The sequence below is a fragment of the Alexandromys fortis genome, unplaced genomic scaffold (assembly GCF_014885135.2).
Source record: "Alexandromys fortis isolate MF-2015 unplaced genomic scaffold, M_Fortis_MF-2015_v1.1 scaffold_42, whole genome shotgun sequence".
NCBI classification, from domain to species: Eukaryota; Metazoa; Chordata; class Mammalia; order Rodentia; family Cricetidae; genus Alexandromys; species Alexandromys fortis.
Window position 1 is genome coordinate 5695245 of NW_026067934.1, and position 25551 is coordinate 5720795.

At 44.0% G+C, this 25551-nt stretch overlaps 1 long non-coding RNA gene across 2 annotated transcripts; it reads right to left on the reverse strand.

Moving 5' to 3' along the window:
- Positions 1-7479: 7479 nt before the first annotated feature.
- LOC126504106 (uncharacterized) lies at positions 7480-24032 on the reverse strand. 2 transcript variants are annotated; one of them, XR_007592503.1, is made up of 3 exons: positions 23954-24032; positions 22959-23031; positions 7480-8202 (listed from the first exon to the last, which is right to left on the reverse strand). It is a non-coding gene; the product is annotated as an uncharacterized lncRNA (long non-coding RNA). The 2 variants fall into 2 exon arrangements; XR_007592502.1 differs by lacking the exon at positions 7480-8202 and adding an exon at positions 12290-12976.
- Positions 24033-25551: the final 1519 nt, after the last annotated feature.

The following is a 25551-nucleotide window of genomic DNA, read 5'->3' on the forward strand; positions in this document are numbered from 1 at the left end:
ACCAAAGCTACACAGAGAAACCCTGTCTTAAAAATCAACAACAAAGAAGTAATAGGCTTTACTGGAAAATAAACACATTAGAAAATATATTGTCTAAGAATAGGCAAGCATGGTAGCAAGCACTTACAATCCAAGCACTCGGGCAGAGCTGGGAGGATTGCTCCATGGTCCAGGCCAGCTTGTCTACATAAGAAGTTCCATGCTAGCCTATACTACAGAGTTCAACCATGTCTCAAAATTAATAGGGGCACCAAGCATGGTGGTGCAGACCTGTAATCCCAGTACTTGGGACCAGAGGCAGGCAAATCTCTATTCGATGAATTTAAGACCAGCCTAGTTTACATAGTGAAGTCCAGGCCAGCCAATGGCTACACAGAAAGATCCTATCTCAAAAAGAAAGAAAAAGGAAGGAAGGAAGGAAGGAAGGAAGGAAGGAAAAAACAATAAAATAAAATGAAGAGAGATGACTTAGTGGTTAAGAGCACTCGCTGATCTTGAAGAGGACCTGGTTTCAGTTCCCAGCACCTGCATGCTGGCTCATTACCCTCTGTAACTCCAGTTCTAAGAAAGCCGATGTCCTCTTCTGATCTCCAAGGGCACCAGATGTGCAAGTAGTACAGGTGCAGTCATTCACACTCTCACAATATTTTAAGGGAATAGTAAATGTACCCTCACATTTAGGCTGAAGAGAAGGAAAAACAAAAATATAGATATTTATGCCTAAGGTGTGTTTATCAACATATTACTACATGAAGTCATCATAATCAAGAATAAATGATTATAAAGTTTTTTGATAAAAGATGTAGACTTTATCACTTTTAGTAATAAGGGCCATTACTGTGACTTCTTCATAATTATGGTCTAATTTCTTAGAGCAACTTATGGTCAGAAATAGTAAGCAATAATACTTTTATAAAAACATTTACTCCTCAAAGTATATGATGTCAAGACTGGAATACAGAATTCTGAAATACTGGCATGCCACTTTAAAAAGTTAGTGGACTTTTTTTCGTTTCCTGTCTTTATGTTTGTCATGCTTTTGTATAGCTGAACTCTCTAGTAGCCAAGGATGACCCTAAACTCTTGATCCTCCTGCCTCCACCTCCAAAGTACTAGGATTACAGGTGTGTACCCCATGCCCAGCTTCTACTTCCCCGTACTACTACTACTACTACCTTATTGATTGATTGATTGAGTTTTTCAAGACAGGATTTCTCTGTGTATTGCTGGCTCTTCTGAAACTTGTTCTGTAGGCCAGACTGGCCTCCAACTCAGAGATCCATTTGCGTCTGCCTCAGAAGTGCTGGGATTAAAGGTGTGTGCCACCACTGTAGGTTTTTGCTGTGTGAGTCTTGAAATCAACTGCTTATATCAAATATACTTTTCTAAACCCCAATAGTAAAAGTAATTTTGAGCAACCCACCTGTTGAGAAATAGGAACTAAAACACTGCAACAAAAACATTGGGCTGGAGAGAACTAACAACTCCAGGAATTACAGGCCATTGTTTGAGGAGTAATGGCAGCCCAGGGAAATGAGGGCTGTAGAGAAAGATCAGTCTCTAAAGTGTTTGTCGAGCAAGTTTGAGGATATTAGTGCAGGTAGAATTTTCCCGTCTCTGCAGCTGCTTCCAAATTACCATACGGAGGCATATATTACTTATAAATGCTTGGTCAATAGCTCAGGCTTATTGCTAACTGCAGAGGCCGGATTATACAGGCTATATTCCTACATTGTATGGCAGTCAAAATTCTGAGTAACCTGGCAAGGTACAACTTGCCCCTTCCACATAGGAGGTGGTCACTTAGCCTTTGATAGTGATAGAGAGACAACCTGAGCCTTCCAAAGCAAGTGGTCAGGATATGCTAATGTTGTTCTGCTTCTTCTTTAGGAAGTCGCCTGGGGAAGAGGTGTTTTTCACTCAACATGACAGAGCAGGCATAGATAGGAAGACGTGACAAAATGGGCATTGATAGTTGTGGACGTGACCTAAGTCATTCTCCCCGCTACCTAGGAAACAGAATGCTAATGAGCTTCCCCCTCCATTTACATTTTGATATAAAAGCTGTTGGAGAGTAAACGTGGTGATTTTCAGAATGGGAACTCAGGACTTCATGAGGGATCCCTGAAAACTCCCTCCTGATAAAGTCCTGTGAGTTCTGTTTTCACTCCCATGCCTCCACTCTGGCACATGAAATAATTTAGGTCCTGGCTGGTCCCAGATCCCGACAACTAACTAGCTCTTGCAACTTAAATGAACCCATTTCTGTTCATCAACATTATACCATGTGGCTCATGGCTTTACCTGTTCTCCAGCACGCCCTGCTCCCTCTGTGGTTGACTGGCATCTCTCTGACTCCGCCCTCCTTCTTCCCATCATTCTCCATTGAGTTTTCCCACCTAACTTCCTGCCTGGCTTCCAATCTATCAGCTTTTTATTAACCGATGAGAGTAATACATATTCATAGTGTACAGAAGGCTATTCCACAGCACATGAGTTCAGTTTCCAGAAACCACATGAAGAAGCCAGTCTGATAGCCAGGGGTGAGGGCATGTAACTTTTAACCCCAGAGGGAGGCACAGAGAGGCAGATCTCTGAGTTCAAGGTCAGCCTGTTCTAGAACAGCCAGGAGTACAGAGAGAAACCTTGTCTCAAAAAACAAACAAACAAACAAACAAACAAAACAAAAGAAGCCAGGCCGAGGGTGGGAAGCTGTGTGCAGACCTGTTGTCCCAACATTGCGTGCAGTAGAGACAGGAATACGGCTGGGGTCAGTGAGGGGCCTATTTCACTATAAGGTTATAAGACAACATATAGAAGAAGAAACCTAATCTGGTCCCTTCGTCATATCACACCACAGACACATCACACACACACACGTACACACACACACACACTATACACCCACAAACACACAGTACATATACATATATCACACATTACATATACATACGCCATCTATACCCACACATGCCACATATACACACATTATATACATATACTATACGTACCACATATACTACATACATACAAACACTCACACACTACATAACACATGCACACATGATAGGGAAAAAATGAACTCATGCAATAGTATCAAAAACAAAGCTCTAAACTGGTGCAGCCTTGTAGACCCTTCACTCAAGAAGCTGGGGCAAGAGCGTTCAGAGTTTTGGACCACTACCCAGCCATCCCACGCAACAACAAGGGAGCTCACTCAGTGGGTCTGATGTGGCGGATGCTGGCCTGGGAATACTCTACATGCATGGAGTACCCATGGGAGGTTCCACAGAGACCCAGAGGAGATTGGGAAGGAGGAGCAGGCTGCTGCTGAGAAGACTGTGACCAAGTAGGAATTTTGGGACAAAAGAACTGTACCAGTTCCTGAGTTCACTGCTGCTCAGCCAGAGGGGACCAACAGGTCTGAGGGCATGCAGGTGCCCTTTATACCCATCCAGCAGTTCCCTACGGAAGACTGGAGTGCCAAGCCAGCCACTGAGCTCAGCAGCTCCCACAGCACAGGCCACCGAGTAGGTTAGAGCCACCACTGAGTGGTCCTGAGCTTTTCTCCAGACACCTGAACAAAAGGAAAAAGGAGAAGGAAAATAAAGTTCCTACAATCTGAAGATTAAAAAAAAAAGAGTTTGAGATTAGCCAGGATAGTGGTGGTGCAGGCCTTTAACCCTAGTACTCCAGGAGGCAGAGGTGGGTGGATCTCTGAGTTCAAGGCCAGCTGGTGTACACAGAGTTCCAGAACTGCCAAGGCTACACAGAAAACCCTATCTTGAAAAACAAAAACAAGAGAGAGAGAGAGAGAGAGAGAGAGAGAGAGAGAGAGAGAGAGAGAAATTGAGAGATGCCTGGTCTTGCATTAAGGGCTTCTCACCAGAATAAAAGACAAGAGGACATGAAAGCAAATCTGTAGCAGCTGGAGTAACGTAAAATGAAGCACATTCAGAGACAGAGACAGACACCAGAGGTCTCTGCCCCCTGAGGAGCCCATGCGGACACGCGTTTTTTTTTTGTTTTTTGTTTTTTTTTTTTTTACTTTTTAATCTAATGCAAGTGGGTGTTTTGCATTTGTATATGTCTGTGCACTGTGTGAATACCTGGGTCCACAGGGAATAGAAATGGGCATTGGAGCTCAGGAACTGGAGTTTCAGACAGCTGTGAGCCACCGTTAGGTTCCTTGGGAGAGCAGTCAGTCCTCTTAATTGCTGAGCCATCTCTTGAGCCCTGTCTTGCTTTCATCCAACATCTCTTTTTCTCCTAACTTTCATTGCTTAAGCATATACAAAATTATCTTTTAATTAAATCTCCAAATATGCGTCTTAAAGAATCAAAAAGAGAAAAAGAAAGAACCACTGGAAACAAATGGGGGCAAAGTGGGGTGGGGTGGGGGCTATGAAACAGAAGCAAGAAAGGAGCCACACCTAGCATGGTCACCTTATGTCCCAGCGGTGTGGACACAAGGCTACTGACCGCGGAGTCATTTGCAAAGTTGCATAGAAAAGGTTGCTCAAGTTATCGGATGACAAGAAACAGAGAGCAAGCCAATTGGCTCCGTAAGAGATACCTAATACAAAAATAGGCAGGGATTATGTGAGCGCCAGCCCTGGGACGCTCAGCCAGAGTTGCAGGAACTTGCCTCTCTCTCTTCTCTCTCCTCATCAGGTTGGTCTCGGCACTTCTTTGTGAGCTTGCTTCCCTCTCGCAGACAGTTCCTTTGCTCACTCATCTGCTTCCATGTGACCTACGGAAGCTGCCCCAGATGACAGCATCGGCCTTCCATTTCTGCCCGGTTTGCTGGCAATCACAAGTCTGTACCTGACTGGGCTCACGCTCCACCAGGAGCTGTCATCGGTCCGCTGTACATCTGAGTACTTACAGATGCCCTAATGGTTACACCCAGCCCGTTTCCTGTAAATTAAATTACAAATGTTTTTACATCTGTTTCAAATGTGCCTTGGGGTGGGGGTGGGGAGGCATGTGCCACAGCACAAGTATAGAAGGTGAGGGAACAACTTGTCAATGCAAGAGTCAACTCTTCTATGACCTGAGTCCCCGGGGTGAAATTCTCGTCATTAGGCTTGGAGCGTCTCCTTGGCCTACAAATGAAGAAACTTCAACACAGCGGTTCTCAACCTGTGGGTTTCAAATCCTCTAGAGGTTGACGACCCTCTCACAGAGAGGTTGCCTGACAGATATTCTGCATGTCAGATATTTCCGTTATGATTCATAACACTATTGAAATTATAACCATAGAGTAGATAATTTTATGGGGATCACCACAACATGAGAAACTATATTAAAGGGTCAATCACAGCATTAGGAAGGTTGGGAACCACTGCTTTAATCATCAACATGTCTATGTATTTGCATGTTGTCTAAGGCTACTTACCTAGTACAAGGTCATAGCTGGGTAATTGCAACAAAGAAACTACAGACCAAAATGGCTACCTAGACCTTTGCAATACAAGTTGGCTGAGCCCTGCCTTAAGGCAGTTGTGGATAAATGAATGGACTTGTTTAAAGACTCAGGGGAAGTCGGGTGGGCAGTCTCTCCTCTGAGAGAGGACCTGTCTGAAAGTTCTAACATAGGAAAAAAATAATCTCAAATATGAAATGAGATTTTACACAAAGGGTGGGAAGGGCATAATGTGGAGATGTTCATTAAAGATGCTAAATTTAGGGGAGCCTGTTACCCTAGCCACCTTTAAATAATTCCCTCATGGCAAATTTTACAAACCCTCTCTAGTTGGTTCTTGCCAAGATGGACTGGCCAAGGCACAAAGTTTGCTATACATGAAGCTTTCTTAAATGCCCCAAAGTTTAAATATTAGTTAGAGAAAGAGAGATAGACGAAGAGGCAAACAGATGTGAAGAAAGCCTGAGACTTCAGAGCGGGGGTGCAATGAAGTCTAGAAGTTTGACTGACATCGATTCATTGGGGGAAAATACTTCATTAGAACAGCTGTTCAGATGGCTCAGTGGTTAAGAGCGTCTGCTGCTCTTGCAGAGGACCCAAATTCCATTCCCAGAATCCATACCAGGTAGCTCACAAGTGGCTGCGACTATAACTCCAGGGGTATCCAATGCCTCTAGCCTCCACAAGCACACATATGTGTACACATACACACACACACATACATACATACACACACATGCATACGTACAATTGGTTGGAAGTAATGGCTCACACTCATAATCCTACTCATAACGGGAGGCTGAGGAAGAGGGGTGAGCAAGGCCAGCATGAGCTACAGAGTGAAACTTTGGGTCCTGAGCTAGCCCAGGTAACAAAACTCTTTTGGGGTAGACAGAAAAGCTAATAGATTTCTGAGAACCTTGGAGAACCCTCAGCTTCCTACTACTCCAAATTGACTGAGAACTCTCAGCTGCCTTGGCACCAAAGATTTTACTGGAAATGTTGCAAGCCACTGAATAAGAATTCCATTAAAAACAACAAACAAACAAGCAAAAAAATCTCATGGGTAATTCAGTAACAGAAAAAAAAAAATCAATACTTAAAAAATATAGCCAGGTGGTAGTAGTGCACTTGGGAGGCAGAGGCAGGGAGATCTCTGTGAGTTTGAGGCCAGCCTGGTCTGCAAAGAGCATTCTAGGACAGCCAAGTGCTGGTATGCAGAGAAACTCTGTCTCAAAAATCCAACACACACACACACACACACACACACACACACACACACACACACATCTCCTGGGGGAGGGGGTATGCACGCTACAAGGCACATGTGGAGGTCAACTTGTAGGAGTAATTTTCCTTCTACTGTTTGGATTTCCAGGGAGGCTTGAACTCTGGTTGTCAGTCCTCCTGACAAGAGTCTTTACCAGCAGAGCCACTTGGCCAGCCCCAAATACTGCATTTTACTGCAGCATGGTGAGGCAGACTTTATTCGGGCTGTCAGTCACCCGAGGTGATAAGGTCCCCTGCAGTGGCACTTTGCAGCAGAGAGGACGGGCAGGGGCATAGTTCCAAACCTACAGCCTGAACCAGTGGCAATGTAGAGTGCGGTGGAGGGCAGAGGATGGAAGATTCCTAAGAGAAAACCTCAGGGATAAGGGAGGTCTCGGGCTATACTGACCCAGCTGCATTCTTGCTGAAGACTGCCTAAGGGACAATGGCAGGTGAGAAAGCCAATCAGGTGCTAACGATAACCATATGCCAAAGACAAAGGGTTCTGGCTAAACTGACTTTGTTGGGCTATTTGCTAAAAGTTGATTTTTATAGGAGAAAGTTTGTTATCTATTTATTTATTAGTTTTTTTCTTCATTTTTTTTTTTTTTTTTTTTTTTTTTTTTTTTTTTTTTTTTTTTTTTTTTTTTTTTTTTTTTTTTTTTTTTTGAGACAGGGTTTCTTTGTATAGCCTTGGCTGTCCTGGAACTCACTCTGTAGAACAGGTTGGCCGGTTGGCCTCAGACTCACAGAGCTCTGCCTGCCTCTGCCTCCCTCAAGCGTTGGGATTAAAAGCATGTGCCACCACCCCAGCTGGGACAAAGTTTATGAGCGTGCCCATAGCTGGCTAAGCGGAGAGCCATTGTGAACCCCTGAAAATACTACAACATAAACAGTCCTGAGGTCGATGGGGATTTGGGCTCCGAATAGAAGTTGTCATTTTCTTTGGATGAGCCTTTTCCCCTTTTCCTAAAACTGTTTTTATTTTTAAATGCAATCTTGCATGGAACTCAGTTCTTAAAAGATAAAGCAGGCTTGCCGTGGGGGGATGGAAACTGGAGCATTCGCAGCGAGGGAGAGCCAGGCATTTAGGACAAACGTGTTCTTCTTAGTAATACAGGAGCAGAACTGCTTCAGATCCTAGGGCTGGGCTTGAGCACTTGCTTAGGGACCAGACACCCCGATTTCCATTCCCAGCACTGAGAGGGGAAAATAGGAAAGAAAACACAGTGGGTCCAGGCATCCAGGCAGGCTTGGTTTTATGGCTGCTTTAGTCTCAGTGACCTCCTGTTGGTGGTGGGCAATGGCCTGCCTCGAGGCAGCGGGGATGTCTTAACTCTTGAAAATCACTGTGCAAGTTTTCCCTCCTCCTTCATCTTCTTCTTATTTAAATTAGTTATTTATTGCTGCTGTGTATTTATGGATGTGTGTCATCAGAGTGTCCATGAGGAAGTTGGAAGATGACTTCGTGGAGTTGGCTCACTTCCTCCACCTTTCTTTGAGTTCTGGAGATAGAAAGAAAGGGTTGTTAGATAGAAAAAGGGTGACAAGCACTTTTACCCACTGAGCAGTTCATCTTGCCCCCCCACCCCCACTTTTAGTTTTTTTGTTTTTGTTTTGTTTTGAGACAAGGTCTTATTCTGTAACCCAAGCTGATTTGTAACCCAAGCTAACATCAAACTCCCCGTAATCCTCCTGCTTCAGCATCCCAAATTCTGTGTTTACAGGTGTGAGCTAAATCTCCTTTTTTATTTTATTTTTGGTTTTTCGAGACAGGGTTTCTCTGTGGTTTTGGAGCCTGTCCTGGAACTCGCTCTGTAGACCAGGCTGGTCTCGAACTCACAGAGATCTGCCTGCCTCTGCCTCCCAAGTGCNAAAGAGAGAGAGAGAGAGAGAGAGAGAGAGAGAGAGAGAGAGAGAGAGAAATTGAGACCTGCCTGGTCTTGCATTAAAAAAAAAAATCCAGAATAAAAGACAAGAGGACAGGAAAGCAAATCTGTAGCAGCTGGAGTAACGTAAAATGAAGCACATTCAGAGACAGAGACAGACACCAGAGGTCTCTGCCCCCTGAGGAGCCCATGCGGACACGCGTTTTTTTTTTGTTTTTTGTTTTTTTTTTTTTTACTTTTTAATCTAATGCAAGTGGGTGTTTTGCATTTGTATATGTCTGTGCACTGTGTGAATACCTGGGTCCACAGGGAATAGAAATGGGCATTGGAGCTCAGGAACTGGAGTTTCAGACAGCTGTGAGCCACCGTTAGGTTCCTTGGGAGAGCAGTCAGTCCTCTTAATTGCTGAGCCATCTCTTGAGCCCTGTCTTGCTTTCATCCAACATCTCTTTTTCTCCTAACTTTCATTGCTTAAGCATATACAAAATTATCTTTTAATTAAATCTCCAAATATGCGTCTTAAAGAATCAAAAAGAGAAAAAGAAAGAACCACTGGAAACAAATGGGGGCAAAGTGGGGTGGGGTGGGGGCTATGAAACAGAAGCAAGAAAGGAGCCACACCTAGCATGGTCACCTTATGTCCCAGCGGTGTGGACACAAGGCTACTGACCGCGGAGTCATTTGCAAAGTTGCATAGAAAAGGTTGCTCAAGTTATCGGATGACAAGAAACAGAGAGCAAGCCAATTGGCTCCGTAAGAGATACCTAATACAAAAATAGGCAGGGATTATGTGAGCGCCAGCCCTGGGACGCTCAGCCAGAGTTGCAGGAACTTGCCTCTCTCTCTTCTCTCTCCTCATCAGGTTGGTCTCGGCACTTCTTTGTGAGCTTGCTTCCCTCTCGCAGACAGTTCCTTTGCTCACTCATCTGCTTCCATGTGACCTACGGAAGCTGCCCCAGATGACAGCATCGGCCTTCCATTTCTGCCCGGTTTGCTGGCAATCACAAGTCTGTACCTGACTGGGCTCACGCTCCACCAGGAGCTGTCATCGGTCCGCTGTACATCTGAGTACTTACAGATGCCCTAATGGTTACACCCAGCCCGTTTCCTGTAAATTAAATTACAAATGTTTTTACATCTGTTTCAAATGTGCCTTGGGGTGGGGGTGGGGAGGCATGTGCCACAGCACAAGTATAGAAGGTGAGGGAACAACTTGTCAATGCAAGAGTCAACTCTTCTATGACCTGAGTCCCCGGGGTGAAATTCTCGTCATTAGGCTTGGAGCGTCTCCTTGGCCTACAAATGAAGAAACTTCAACACAGCGGTTCTCAACCTGTGGGTTTCAAATCCTCTAGAGGTTGACGACCCTCTCACAGAGAGGTTGCCTGACAGATATTCTGCATGTCAGATATTTCCGTTATGATTCATAACACTATTGAAATTATAACCATAGAGTAGATAATTTTATGGGGATCACCACAACATGAGAAACTATATTAAAGGGTCAATCACAGCATTAGGAAGGTTGGGAACCACTGCTTTAATCATCAACATGTCTATGTATTTGCATGTTGTCTAAGGCTACTTACCTAGTACAAGGTCATAGCTGGGTAATTGCAACAAAGAAACTACAGACCAAAATGGCTACCTAGACCTTTGCAATACAAGTTGGCTGAGCCCTGCCTTAAGGCAGTTGTGGATAAATGAATGGACTTGTTTAAAGACTCAGGGGAAGTCGGGTGGGCAGTCTCTCCTCTGAGAGAGGACCTGTCTGAAAGTTCTAACATAGGAAAAAAATAATCTCAAATATGAAATGAGATTTTACACAAAGGGTGGGAAGGGCATAATGTGGAGATGTTCATTAAAGATGCTAAATTTAGGGGAGCCTGTTACCCTAGCCACCTTTAAATAATTCCCTCATGGCAAATTTTACAAACCCTCTCTAGTTGGTTCTTGCCAAGATGGACTGGCCAAGGCACAAAGTTTGCTATACATGAAGCTTTCTTAAATGCCCCAAAGTTTAAATATTAGTTAGAGAAAGAGAGATAGACGAAGAGGCAAACAGATGTGAAGAAAGCCTGAGACTTCAGAGCGGGGGTGCAATGAAGTCTAGAAGTTTGACTGACATCGATTCATTGGGGGAAAATACTTCATTAGAACAGCTGTTCAGATGGCTCAGTGGTTAAGAGCGTCTGCTGCTCTTGCAGAGGACCCAAATTCCATTCCCAGAATCCATACCAGGTAGCTCACAAGTGGCTGCGACTATAACTCCAGGGGTATCCAATGCCTCTAGCCTCCACAAGCACACATATGTGTACACATACACACACACACATACATACATACACACACATGCATACGTACAATTGGTTGGAAGTAATGGCTCACACTCATAATCCTACTCATAACGGGAGGCTGAGGAAGAGGGGTGAGCAAGGCCAGCATGAGCTACAGAGTGAAACTTTGGGTCCTGAGCTAGCCCAGGTAACAAAACTCTTTTGGGGTAGACAGAAAAGCTAATAGATTTCTGAGAACCTTGGAGAACCCTCAGCTTCCTACTACTCCAAATTGACTGAGAACTCTCAGCTGCCTTGGCACCAAAGATTTTACTGGAAATGTTGCAAGCCACTGAATAAGAATTCCATTAAAAACAACAAACAAACAAGCAAAAAAATCTCATGGGTAATTCAGTAACAGAAAAAAAAAAATCAATACTTAAAAAATATAGCCAGGTGGTAGTAGTGCACTTGGGAGGCAGAGGCAGGGAGATCTCTGTGAGTTTGAGGCCAGCCTGGTCTGCAAAGAGCATTCTAGGACAGCCAAGTGCTGGTATGCAGAGAAACTCTGTCTCAAAAATCCAACACACACACACACACACACACACACACACACACACACACACACATCTCCTGGGGGAGGGGGTATGCACGCTACAAGGCACATGTGGAGGTCAACTTGTAGGAGTAATTTTCCTTCTACTGTTTGGATTTCCAGGGAGGCTTGAACTCTGGTTGTCAGTCCTCCTGACAAGAGTCTTTACCAGCAGAGCCACTTGGCCAGCCCCAAATACTGCATTTTACTGCAGCATGGTGAGGCAGACTTTATTCGGGCTGTCAGTCACCCGAGGTGATAAGGTCCCCTGCAGTGGCACTTTGCAGCAGAGAGGACGGGCAGGGGCATAGTTCCAAACCTACAGCCTGAACCAGTGGCAATGTAGAGTGCGGTGGAGGGCAGAGGATGGAAGATTCCTAAGAGAAAACCTCAGGGATAAGGGAGGTCTCGGGCTATACTGACCCAGCTGCATTCTTGCTGAAGACTGCCTAAGGGACAATGGCAGGTGAGAAAGCCAATCAGGTGCTAACGATAACCATATGCCAAAGACAAAGGGTTCTGGCTAAACTGACTTTGTTGGGCTATTTGCTAAAAGTTGATTTTTATAGGAGAAAGTTTGTTATCTATTTATTTATTAGTTTTTTTCTTCATTTTTTTTTTTTTTTTTTTTTTTTTTTTTTTTTTTTTTTTTTTTTTTTTTTTTTTTTTTTTTTTTTTTTTTTGAGACAGGGTTTCTTTGTATAGCCTTGGCTGTCCTGGAACTCACTCTGTAGAACAGGTTGGCCGGTTGGCCTCAGACTCACAGAGCTCTGCCTGCCTCTGCCTCCCTCAAGCGTTGGGATTAAAAGCATGTGCCACCACCCCAGCTGGGACAAAGTTTATGAGCGTGCCCATAGCTGGCTAAGCGGAGAGCCATTGTGAACCCCTGAAAATACTACAACATAAACAGTCCTGAGGTCGATGGGGATTTGGGCTCCGAATAGAAGTTGTCATTTTCTTTGGATGAGCCTTTTCCCCTTTTCCTAAAACTGTTTTTATTTTTAAATGCAATCTTGCATGGAACTCAGTTCTTAAAAGATAAAGCAGGCTTGCCGTGGGGGGATGGAAACTGGAGCATTCGCAGCGAGGGAGAGCCAGGCATTTAGGACAAACGTGTTCTTCTTAGTAATACAGGAGCAGAACTGCTTCAGATCCTAGGGCTGGGCTTGAGCACTTGCTTAGGGACCAGACACCCCGATTTCCATTCCCAGCACTGAGAGGGGAAAATAGGAAAGAAAACACAGTGGGTCCAGGCATCCAGGCAGGCTTGGTTTTATGGCTGCTTTAGTCTCAGTGACCTCCTGTTGGTGGTGGGCAATGGCCTGCCTCGAGGCAGCGGGGATGTCTTAACTCTTGAAAATCACTGTGCAAGTTTTCCCTCCTCCTTCATCTTCTTCTTATTTAAATTAGTTATTTATTGCTGCTGTGTATTTATGGATGTGTGTCATCAGAGTGTCCATGAGGAAGTTGGAAGATGACTTCGTGGAGTTGGCTCACTTCCTCCACCTTTCTTTGAGTTCTGGAGATAGAAAGAAAGGGTTGTTAGATAGAAAAAGGGTGACAAGCACTTTTACCCACTGAGCAGTTCATCTTGCCCCCCCACCCCCACTTTTAGTTTTTTTGTTTTTGTTTTGTTTTGAGACAAGGTCTTATTCTGTAACCCAAGCTGATTTGTAACCCAAGCTAACATCAAACTCCCCGTAATCCTCCTGCTTCAGCATCCCAAATTCTGTGTTTACAGGTGTGAGCTAAATCTCCTTTTTTATTTTATTTTTGGTTTTTCGAGACAGGGTTTCTCTGTGGTTTTGGAGCCTGTCCTGGAACTCGCTCTGTAGACCAGGCTGGTCTCGAACTCACAGAGATCTGCCTGCCTCTGCCTCCCAAGTGCTGGGATTAAAGGCGTGCGCCACCACCGCAAAATTGCTGGTTGGTGGTGGTGCCATATACCTTTAATCCCAGCATTTGGGAGGTAGAGGCAGGAGGATCTCTGTGAGATCAAGGCCAGCCTGGTCTACAAAGCAAGTTCCAGGACAGCCAGGGCTGTTACACAGCAAAACCCTATCTCAAACACAACAAAACAAAACAAAACAAGAAAAAGATAATCTCAGCATCATTTAGGACAGGAAATCAGAAGATTCAGAAGTTTAAATGCCATCTGTTCCTAAGTAGTAAGCCAAAAGCCAGCCTGGCCTATGGACTGTTTCCAAACAAACAAACAACAGCAACAAAACAAAGGATAAAAACAAAACAAAACAGATATACACACATACACACTTATAGCAGGCAGCGACATTCAAAGGGATTTTCTGTTTAGTTATACAATCTCTTGTAAACTCTTACTTCTCTGGAGTTGAGGCAGGAGCTAGCTCCCCTTAGGCAGTTAAGGACGGAGCCCAAGGAGGATCATGTGCTAGCCATTTTGCACTTGTGACCTCTTCCTTGAGTGGGTGAGTAACCCTCTGGTAGTGCTGAGAGAACGCTGAGGCTTATGGACTCCTTACTGGCTGGGCCTGAAACACGAGCAATCCTACTATAGATTACCCCAGTCTCTACTTTGTTCCCACCATAAAACCCGGGAAAGACAGCTGAGGAGGGTGGGTGGTTGGCGCTGCGTCGCTCGTGGAGCTTGGCCTTCTTTCTTGCATCTCTCTAACGTCTCCCTCAGTTTTGCTCATTCCTTGTCTGCCTTTCTTTATTCTTCTTGGGCATGAGACAAGGAACCTGGAAGCCACCGGTTCAGAGTACTTTGGTGACTGTGCTTGCCTGGCACCCTAGTTCCTAGAGTTAAGCCCACCAAGAGCCAAGAAGAGCTCCACCGCACTCAGAGAGCCCGCATCAGCGTTCATGCCGCTTCTGGAGTGAGGATTTCCCAGTAACCATGGGCAACCCTTTCTCTGACCTCCTCAGTTATGTGGAAGCCCCGCACCTTAAAGTTCCCCTTGGTTCTTCTTTTCTTACCCACAAACAGATCTGGAATCTGACTTCTTCTTTTCGCCCCTGTAGTGCCACCCTGGTTAAAGCCCCAACAGTCTTTGGACAGAATGGCTTTAGTAACCTCTGTCACTCCCTTCTAGACTTGCTCCAGCCAGTACTTCCCTTTTGTGGGTAAGTTTTTATAAGAGGCTCACCGTGTAGCCCTGGCCTTCCCAGAACTCACTGTATAGACCAGACTAGCCCCCAAATCACCCCCAAAGACCCACGTGCCTCTGCTTCTCAAGTGCTGGGATGAACTGTGTGCACCAGCAGTATCTTCTCGATGCTGCCCCTGAAGGCACCTCCTATCGTTTGTCACCTCCCGCCCCTCCTCGCCTTCCATTCCTCAATGGCTTCCTGCTTTGCTCAGATAGAAATACTGGAATCCTTTGGTCTCACTCCTTCCACCTAACCTCATAATCCTTTCTGAACAATACCAGGTATAGGCAGTTCTCAGGCCTTTGCTCTCTGCTCTGACCTTGCCCAAGAAACAGGCTTAGCTAATGGTCTCGCCAATGAAGTCTCTGCTCAGATGTTGCTTTCTCAGTGAGTCCTATTTGAAAACACACATACCCCTGCCACAGCCCAGGATCCTGAGTCCTCCCTGCTGTACCTGTTTTCCCCACAGCATAACTAGATGGCTTACTTATTCCACTTTGGGTAAGGCTGTCTCCTCCACTAAAATACACCCTCAAGGGCCAGTAGTGTTATGGTTTAAATAAAATGCTGTGGATCTCTAAGTGGCTGCAGCGGGCAGCGGGCCATGAGACAGACAACAATGCAGGTCCTAGAGCATAGGCAGGCAGCCAGGTCCCAGGCAAGAAGCCATGTGGCAGGTGAGAGACAGAGAGGGACAGGCACACCATGCAAAGTGAAGTTGGATATTTATTTAGTGGGTTATGGAAAGGAAGGGAAGAAAGGGGAAGAACAGAGAAAGACAGAGAGACAGAGACAGAGACAGAGAGGGGGTAAGGGGAGAAGGGAGAAACAGAAGCTTCCAGAGATGGAAAGGTTAGGGACTCAGGCTGGAAGCTGAAGATCAGCTTGCCTGGGGGAGGGAGTGGGTATGGCTTGTCTCTTAAAGGGACAGGACAGACCATTACATTCCCATCTCTTTTTTTATAATAAAAAGGCAGGAGGTTAGGCACAACAGGTTAAAGGAATTAGGGTGGCAGATTCTGAAGACTGCTTTTTGTTTATTTGTGGGCATCATCTTTGGGGGGGGGGGGAGGAACCTGAGAAAGCTGGATGCTGGTAACATCCTGACATAGCTGATCTGTTTGCTCCTGTCCGGTGTTTGTGGTATGGAAATGTCTGACCATTACAAATAGTCTTTGTTTTCTTCACTCATGTATTCTAAGCATCTGGCATGCTGTTGGTACATAATACACATTCAACAATTAATGTGTGTATGGTTAGAATTTTATATTTATTTGTTGTAGTGTCTTATCTGGATAAAGACTAAAGTGAACGGACTAATTAAACAATGCAAATTATTGCAGGAGTTATGAGTTCTCTATTCTTTCTGTCTTCTAAATATAGTATTTATTTATTTTGGGCAAGGTCTTCCTATTTGAATTTGAGCTCCTTTTGCTTCTGTCTTTCAAGTGTTGGGACTATAGGCACTTGCTCTAATACCCAGCTCTCTGTTTCTTGTTACTTTCAGTTTCTCTTTTATGCAATCAAAAAAAAAAAAAAAAGAACCCAAAAAACAAAAAAACCCCTACCACTGAAAACAACTCTAGTTTAAGCTAATGCTACATTTTATCACCTAAGCGTCCATGTTTCTTATATATCATAATACTTAGGTCATTTCATTCCTTTTTCAGTCTTCAGCCATATCTTATATATGCACAGACTTGAAGGGGAGAGGAAGAATGAGAGAGAGAGAGAGAGAGAGAGAGAGAGAGAGAGAGAGAGAGAGAGGAAGGGAGGGAGAGAGAGAGAGAGAGGGTATGCATGTGAGTGTGTGAGTGTGTGAGTGTGTAGTAGATGAGGGGAGACAGAACACAGGGTCTCAAACATTTTAAACAAATGCTCTATCACTCAATTATAACCAGTCTCCCCTCTTTCTCTCTGTCTCCTTTCTTTCTTTCTTTCTTTCTTTCTTTCTTTCTTTCTTTCTTCCTTCCTTCCTTCCTTTCTTTCTTTCTTTTTTCCTTCCTTCCTTCTTCCCATCACCCCTCCTTCCCTCTCTTTCTCTCTCTGTTTCGTATCTGTTTCTCAACAAGGTTATGCTGTGCTATCCCATGCTGGCTTTGAGCTCACAGCAATCATTTCTTGGGCTTCCAGAATGCCATAACTACAGGCATGTGCCGCCACTTCTGGCCAGACCAAACTTATATGGTATTATGTTCAAAAATCCCCTATTTTTAGGACCATGTGGGCTGATATGCTGATGGAGAGGTCCCAGGTCAGAAGCCTAAGCTGGAACTATAGTTTGCAGCTAAGACAGGAGAGAACAGGGGTGTCTTGGATAGAGTAGAATTCAAGAGTCTCCCTCTGTGGGAAATTGTTGAACCTGTCTACCTGCCCCACCCTCTGCTGGAGCCAGGGAAAGAAAAACTGAAGGAAGCCTCAAGGGTGCTGTGTGAGGATGGGTGTGGTTTATAGTCCGTCCTTGGCTCCCTTACAAATGTTCTGTGTGGCTTGTAAACCTTTGAAAGGTACTTTTCCTTTGGAAGGGATTTGAGTATGTTTTGATTTGTTCTTCCAGGCTGATGTAGGGCAATAAAGGAAGCCTCCCAAGGCAGCTCTATCAAAAACGATTGGGGTGTCAGACTAGCTAAAAGAACTTATTTTGTAAGCAAGGGATTCCTTAAGTCGGAAACCATAAAGTGACAGAAATGCACATTTTTTTTTTCCTTTTGGTTTTTTGACACAGCGTTTCTCTGTGTAACAGCCCTGGCTAGCCTGGAACTAGCTCTGTAGACCAGGTTAGCCTTGAACTCACAGAATTCCACTTGCCTCTGACTCTCAAGTGCTGTGATTAACACATGTGTTACCAGGCCTGGCAAATGCACGTTCTTTCTGGGTTGGTGACTGATTTCCTGAGACATCTCCTTTGAATGTGTAAATATCAAGTCAAGAAGGGAGAAATTCAGAGGAGCCTTTCTTCTCTCAGAGACATTCTTATTGAGGTTAGATGGGTTCTTTAATAAATGACTAAAACCTCGAGAATAAAATACAAAAGCAAAGGGTTTCTAGCCAGGGTAGAAGAGGAGCTTCAGAAGTGCATTGCCACTGGGGCTGACAGGCACTGGGACGTCAGTGTGTACCCTGGGCAATGGGCAGAAGTCACAGGTGAAGGTTTCAATCTTTTGCATAAAAGCTTGGGTCTTATGCTGAATACTTTTATGTCAATTTGATGCAAACTAAAGTCATGTGAGAGGAAGGAGCCTCAGTTGAGAAAATCTTCATAAGATTGGGCTGTGGGCAAGCCTGTAGGACATTTTCTTAATTAGTGATTGATGTAGGAGGATCCAGCCTATGGTGGGTGATGCCATCCCTGGACTGGTGGTCCTGAGCAAGTCATGATGATCAAGCCAGTAAGCAGCACCTCTCCATGGCCTCTGCATCAGTTTCTGTCTCCAGGTTCCTGCCTTGTTTGAGTTCTTGTCTTGATTTCCTTCGGTGATGAACAGCAATCTGGAAGTGTAAGTTGCTTTGGTGACAGGGATTCATCACAGTCCCTTTCTTTTCTGCTGCAGTACATTTTTGCCCGAGATCACAAATAGACTTTTATGCTTACAGATAGCCTCACCTCCATTTGGGTTCTTAATCTCAACAGAAATTTTGCTTTCATGTAAACAAGTTCTTAAAAAAATGAAAAACAAATGTGGAAGCCTGTCCTAGTCTGCTTTTCTGTTACTATGACAAAGACCATGTAAGTGACAGTCATCACTGAGGGAAGCCGGGACAAGAACCTCAGGCAGAAGCTTGAAGCAGAAGCCAACAGAGGAGCGCTGCTTACTGGCATGTTTCCCAAAGTTGCTTAGGTACCTTTTTTTAAAGCCTATGCTCTCCTGTCCAGGGATGGTACCAACCAAAGCATGCTGGCTTCTTACATCAATCCGAAACTCAGAAAATATTCCACAGGCTGATGAGATGGAGGAAATCCTCAACTGAGAGGTCCTCTTTCCAGCAGAGTTTAGATTTGTGTCTAATTGACAAGAATTAGCCACCACAGATTCAGATTCCTAGTTTCAAATTAAGATGTTGCTGCTTTTGTTTAAGCAAATTTTTAATGAGAAAAGCAATTTGGAGATCCATTTCTTAAATGTGATCAGATATATAAACCATAAGGCAAAGGATTACATTTTACATGAAGAGGTGAAATCAGAAACACCCCTTCATGAAAAAAGTTCTTGAAAGATTAGGGATCTGAGGGACCCACATCAACATCATAAGGTAATTTACAGCAAGCACATAACCAACATCAACTTGAATAGAGAGAAACTCAAAGCATTTCCACTAAAGCCAGGAACAAGACAAGGTGGTTCATTGTCTCCATACCTGTTCTATACAGTGCTTGAAGTCTTAGCTAGAGGAAACAGTCAACTGAAGGAGACCAAAGGGATACAAACTGGAAAGGAAGAAATCAAAGAATCTTTATTTGCTGATGTCTTCACCAAATCCCTACCCACAGGGATCAGGGAACCCTGCAGAAGAGGAGGCAGAAAGGCTGTAAGATCAAGGGAACCCTGCAGAAGAGGAGGCAGAAAGGCTGTAAGATCAAGCGGATAGAGAACAGCAGAAGAACACAGCCCTCTAATCTACAGGATCGGTGCACATAAGAACTCACAGACACTGAGGCAGCAAGTGCAGAACCTGCACAGGCCTGCACCACTTGGAGTCCTCGAGCAGAAAGAAAAAATGGACACATATCCTCTCTAACCCTAACACAGAAGCAATGTGCAATTTAACACCATGAAAATTTAGTTTAGTCCAAGGGAATCTCACTGGTTACCTTCCCAGCAGTAGACAGCCAACAAAAAACAAACTCAACAGCAACTGTTGTCTCAAAGTGTTGAGACTTTTCCTTTTCTTTAATTTTTATTATTAGTTAATTTTATTCATATATTTTCTCGCTTTTACCCTTGTGTATATACTATGGCTTCCAGCTTAGTGTTTTTGGGGGATTCCCACATGTGCAGCGAGTGGATCTCTGTGTCTGTCTGTCTGTCTGTCTCATGTGTCTTTTCCCAGTTCCTCTTTGTTCTGTCCTACTCTGATGTCTTAGTTTCTGTTTTGTCTTATTAGACTTTATTATTTCTCCTTAGAAGCCCGTTTGCTTTCTAATGAGAGACAGAAAGGGATTGGATTCAGATGGGAGGAACTTAGAGGAGTAGAGGGGGGAACCAAAATCAGAATATATTATATGAGAAAAAGAATCTATTTTTAATAAAAGGAAGAAATAAATTGAATTTTTAAAAGGAAGGAAGACACTAAAGAATTTGGAGTTTCTGTTTAATTCTGTGGCTATAGCCATCAAACTCAATGCTTTACCTGTACTAGACAAGTGCACTACCACTGACCAACATCCCCAGACCTTAATTTTTGTTGTTCTTGCTACTATTGCTTGTTTGGTGGTTTGTTTTGTTTTGTATTGAGACAGGGTCTCACTGTATAGCCCCGGCTGACACAGAACTCAGTGCGCAGTCTGTTTCTGCCACCCAGGTGCTGGGATTCAAGGTGTGTGCCACTGTACCCAGTCCTATGTGGTTTCTTCTTTATTGTGACACAGGTTTTCATGCAGCCCTGGCTATAGCTAAGACACTGGCCTTGAACTCTTGATGTTCCTGCCTCTGTCTTTCATGGGTCATCACTCTTTGGTCAGTCAAATTTTTCTTCATTTCCTCCCTCTTTCTATCTTTAAAGATTTGCTTATTTTATTTTCTGCATATGAATGTTCCACCTACATACATTTTGGGGCATCCTGGTACACGCGTGGTAGTTGAGGAGGCCAGGAAGAAGTGACAGGTGCCCTGGAACGGAAGCTATTATGACCCATCATATGCGCGCGGGACTAGAACGAGGTCCGATGAAAGGCAGCTTAGCCGCTGAGTCATCTCTTTTTCTCTCCTCCTTCTGTCTTCTTTTTCTAGGGGGTTGGTTGGAACAAAATTTTACACTGTAGCTGAGGCTGACCTGGAACTCGCAGCAATCCTCCTGCCTCAGTCTCCTGAATTCTGGAATAGCAAACATAGGCCACAATTGCCCAGCTTCAAAGGAAACAGAGTTCTGGCTTGGAAACACAGGAAAAGGATCATTGGAGGAGAAACAACAGTGGCAAAAGAGGGGCTCAAACACAGCCTCAGAAAGGTGGAACTCGATAGGACAATGGAGTATTTCTAAATGAGTGAAAAGGAGACGGCATTCTGAGTAGTAAGTGAATGGATGATTCCAATCGCTGAAGGTCTAGATGCTTCCAAAACTTAGACGCATTCTATAATTGAATTTCATAGGGTCACTTCAAATACTTTAAACTTTACCACAATGCTTTCCCATCTGTTTATTGATCAAAGATTCATAATCTATCTGGAAGAATTACTTTTATTATCTTGCTCCTTGGCACCATAACTTGACATGAGTCCTGCAAAGCCATTGGATTTTTACCTAAAAATAACGTCAACCTGGAGACAGGCATGTGCCCACGCACACACACAGGTGTTCGTGATTTCATCTTGGCAAGCTCTGCAAGAGACTGTAGTTCCTCTGGCAGGCTCAGCTTTGTGGCTGTGACCAGGTCAGTCCCACAGGCTCCGTGAGGAGGTGTGCTCTGCTTTATTTATTTTATTTTTATCTATTGTGTGTGTGTAACAGGAGTCACTTCTCTTCTTCCACTGTGTAGATTCCTGGGATCCAACACAGGCCGTCAGTTTTAGCTGCAGGCTCCTTTCCCCGTGGAGCCGCTTTGACAACTCAAGGAGTCTGTTTATTGAGTTGAATGTTTGCAGCCCCAAGTATCTTAACTTTATCTTTGCATTTGTGCTTTGTAAGTAAAATTTTATAGAACAATGGAGATGTGATGGAGGCTTGGAACCTTGGCTCACATGTGAGCTCTGCTTCCCAAGATGGGCTCACGGCTGCTGCTCTCCCAGTTGTTGTGACCACTTCTGACAGTGCTGGCACTGAGATCGTGGATAAGCAGAATACGTTCTGTCTAAACCTCTAATGGAGACCAGCCAGGCATATTGTGGAAAGGGTCTAGGTGGAACAGGTGGAACATTCAGTATATTGGGCTAGGGAATGATGACAGGCATCCATCTCCGCTCTGACTGGGACTATACATTTATTTAGTGGGTATTTGGGTATATGGTTAGCCTCTCATCCATCTATGATTCCAGGTACCAAGTGCTTTCAAGTACTTAAAGGCTTCAATCTTCAGGGCGGGTATCGATTGGTGCATGCTTTTGGTGTCTTGGGGTGGGCTGGTCATGGGGAAAGTGGTTAACTTCCTCTTCGTTATAGAGCCAGGTATCCTTGTCCTACAGCTGGTAAAAATATGCACTTGGTAAATGATGAGTGTACAGTTTGCTGAGCCCAGCAGGTAGGGTCTAGGGTTCCTCTAAAATTTTATTCTGTGCAGCAGCTAAATATGGCCATGGGAGGAAACACGACACGAAGTATGATTGGCCAAGAGAATGAAAATCAGTAATTTTAATTACACTCTACATGGTCTCCATGTTTGTTTTGGTTGGTTAGTTAGTTGGTCAGAGGTTGGTTTGGTTGGTTATTTGTTTGTTAGTTGCTTGGCTGTTGTTGGCTGTTTGGTTATTTGGTTGGTTTTGTTTGTTGTTTGGTTGATTGTTTATTGGCTTGTTAGTTGGTTATTTGTTTTGTTTGTTTGCTGTTTGTTTGGTTTGTTTAATTAGTTGGTTGGGTATTTGTTTTTTGGCTGTTTGCTTGTTGGCTGGCTGGTTGGTTAGCTGGTTGTTTGATGGGTTGTAAGCTGTTTGGTTGGCTTTTGGCTGTTTGGTTGGTTAGTTGTTGATTGGTTGTTTGGTTGTTTTATGGTTGGTTGGTTGTCAGCTATTTGGTTAGTTGAATAGTTGGTTTTCCACTCTAGACATCTGGCTTACTTTTATCACTCATTACTGTGACAAAATTCCTGACAAAGGTTGGCATACAGGGTTGCACAGCTTAGGTTCCAAATCTTCAGCCATAGTGCCTTTTGTATACTCTATTGTATCCAGACCATGCCCATGGTCCTTTTCTCTCTCTTCACTTCCAGGTTCATCCTGAACATCAATGCACCCTCTGCCTCAGTGCCAGAGATTCCTCCCTGAGCTCATTCAGTAATTGGCACAGATTGCTTGCAGGACAGCTCTGAACAAAGGAAAGACTACCTCAGCTTCTAGCGTCTAGAGACCACTTGTACTCTGCAGCCTGCAAAGCAAAACCTCTCATTCACAAGCTGCTCTGCGGCCTGCAGGCTGATCACCTGTACATGAGGTAGCACAGAATCTGCCTAGTGGGATGGAAGGACACCATTTTCGCTTGAATGCTGCCCTGGCCTTGCTTACCTGCACCTCGGTGATGAAACCTCCGTGCTCGCCGCCGTAATGTGTGCTCCTCCAACCAGTAGTGATGCCCAGTCTGATCGGAAGAAATGAATGGTTTGCAGTTAAACAAACCTGACAAAGAAAAATTATTAAAGAAAAAGTTAATTTTGGCTCATGGTTGCAGGGTACAGTCTGTTGCTGTGGTAACAGTGGCTGTAGCTGAGGCAGCAAGATTGAGGGGCTGTTAACCACATTGCATCCGTACTGGGGAAGCAGAGACAGATGAGGGTATCAGGCTTTCTTCTGCGCCACCAATCAGCTCCCAAATTTTGGCACGGAGACTTATTAGTTTTGAATGTTGGACCTTAGTTTATCTCTTATTTTAATTTGCTTTTCTTTATCTGTGTTTTGCCTCGGGGGTTTTTACCTTTTATATCTTACTTTCCTGTGTCTCTGTGACTGTCTGTCTGGCGACCACCTGCCATCTGACCTCCGGTGTGACTTTCTTCCTTGTTCTCTCCTTCCTCTTCTCTCTTGAGCCTAGATTTCCCCTCCTACTTATTCTCTCTGCCTTCCAGCCCTGCCTATCCTTTCTCTGCCTAATTGTTGTCCATTCAACTTTTTATTAGACCAGTCAGGTGATTTAGGCAGGCAAGATGAAACAATTGCAACAATCTTTGCATAATTAAACAAATGTAGCAAAACAAATGCAACAGATCTTTACATTGTTAACAAAGGCGGCAGAAACCAATGTAAGATGGGGTCACGTAGTTAAAGTAACAATGTAAGATGGGTTCACGTAGTTAAAGTAACATTCCACAGTGGAAACAAATGTAACATATTTTTGCCCAGTTAAAAATAACATTCCACAACAGATGAATGCTGGTGTGTGCTGGCTGGTTTTATGTCAACTTGACACAATGTAAAGTCATCTGAGAAGAGGGAACTTTAAGAAAATGCCTCCACAAGACTGGGCCATAGGTAATTTCGTTAGTTACTGATTTGGGAGGACCCACCTCTGTTGTGGTTCTGTAAGAAAGTAGACAAAACAGGCTGAGCAAGCCACAGGAGCAAGGCAGTTGCAGCATCCCTCCGTGTCCTCTGCATCAGCTCCTGTCTCCAGGTTCCTGCCCTGTTTGAATTCCTGTCCTTGCTTCCTTCAATGATGGAAATGTAAGCCAAATAAACTTTTTCCTCCCTAAGTTGTTTCTGGTCAAGGTGTTCTATCAGAGCAATGGTAACTCTAACTACGACTTGGCACTTAACAGACTTCCTTGCCTTTCTCTTTTTATTCAGTCCTGGATGTCAACCCATGGGATTGTCCCTTCCTTCTAAGTTAGACTTCTCTGGAAACGTTATAGATGCTCAATGGTGTGCCTGCTGGATGATTCTATATCCGGTCAGGTTACCATTGTAGAACTCCATTTCAGGGCCTCAAACATGCCAGCCTCTGAGCTACACTCTAGCCTTTTATATTATTTATTTATTTATTTGCTTTTGAGTGTGTATTTATTGCACGTATGTGCATGTTCATGCCTGTGAAAATGCTAGTGTTTAGAGGTCAGAGCACCACCTTTTTTTTTTTTTTTTTGAGACACAGCCTCTCACTGACTTGAAATTCATTAAGTAAGTTAGTCTGTCTGGCCATTGAGCATTTGTCTGTCTTCACCGGCCTAGCATTGGACTAAGAGGTATTTACAACCACACCACATCGGTTTAAATACATTAACTGTATTTAATTAATTAAATAATTCTGAGTTAGTGATTAACTAACACGCATCTTTGTTGACTTAAAGGAATAAATCAAGGAGAGATGCCTCAGCGGTTAAGCCTGCTATTCCAAAGGTCCTGAGTTCAATTCCCAGCAACCACATGGGGGCTCACAATCATCTGTAATGAGGTCTGGGCCCTCTTCTGGCCCGCAGGCATATACACAGGCAGAATATTATATACATAATAAATAAATATTTTTTAAAAAGTGCTGATGTGTGCATGTGAGAACGCATACATACATACACATACACATACAACTGTAAGGAATAATTCAAGCTAGGTTCAAGCTGGGTTATGGTGACACCCACCTTTAATCTTAGCCCTCAGGAGGCAGAGGCAGGCGTATCACTGAGTTCAAGGCCAGCCTGGGCTACAGAGCAAGTTCCAGAACAATCAGAACTATTACACAGAGAAATCCTGCCTTGAAAAAAAAAAAGAAATAGAAAAACAAAAAAGAAAGAAAGAAAGAAAGATCAAAGTGCTTCCCCCTGGAGTAGTCTGACCAAAGGCAAACCTGAGTTAGAATTCTCTGTTTCTCTCTCTGTGTCTTCCTTCTCTCTGTAGCTTATGGGTTCTGATCTAGCTGTAAACAGTCTGTTCTACGAGTCTGAATCTACTTTTCCATGCTTACCTAAAGGCTGTCTTGTGAATCTATCAGTTTTCATGCTGTGTCCCAAGCAAAGGTCACTGCTCTGTATCTATTGAACGGCACAGAAAGCAGCACATTGGGAAGGGACAAGGGACAATACTTCACGGAAATCATTAACAGTTTTTCAAGAGCTTTTGCTGACTTTACCAACTCCAACTGACAAACCGCTGATCACAAACAAACAAACACTGT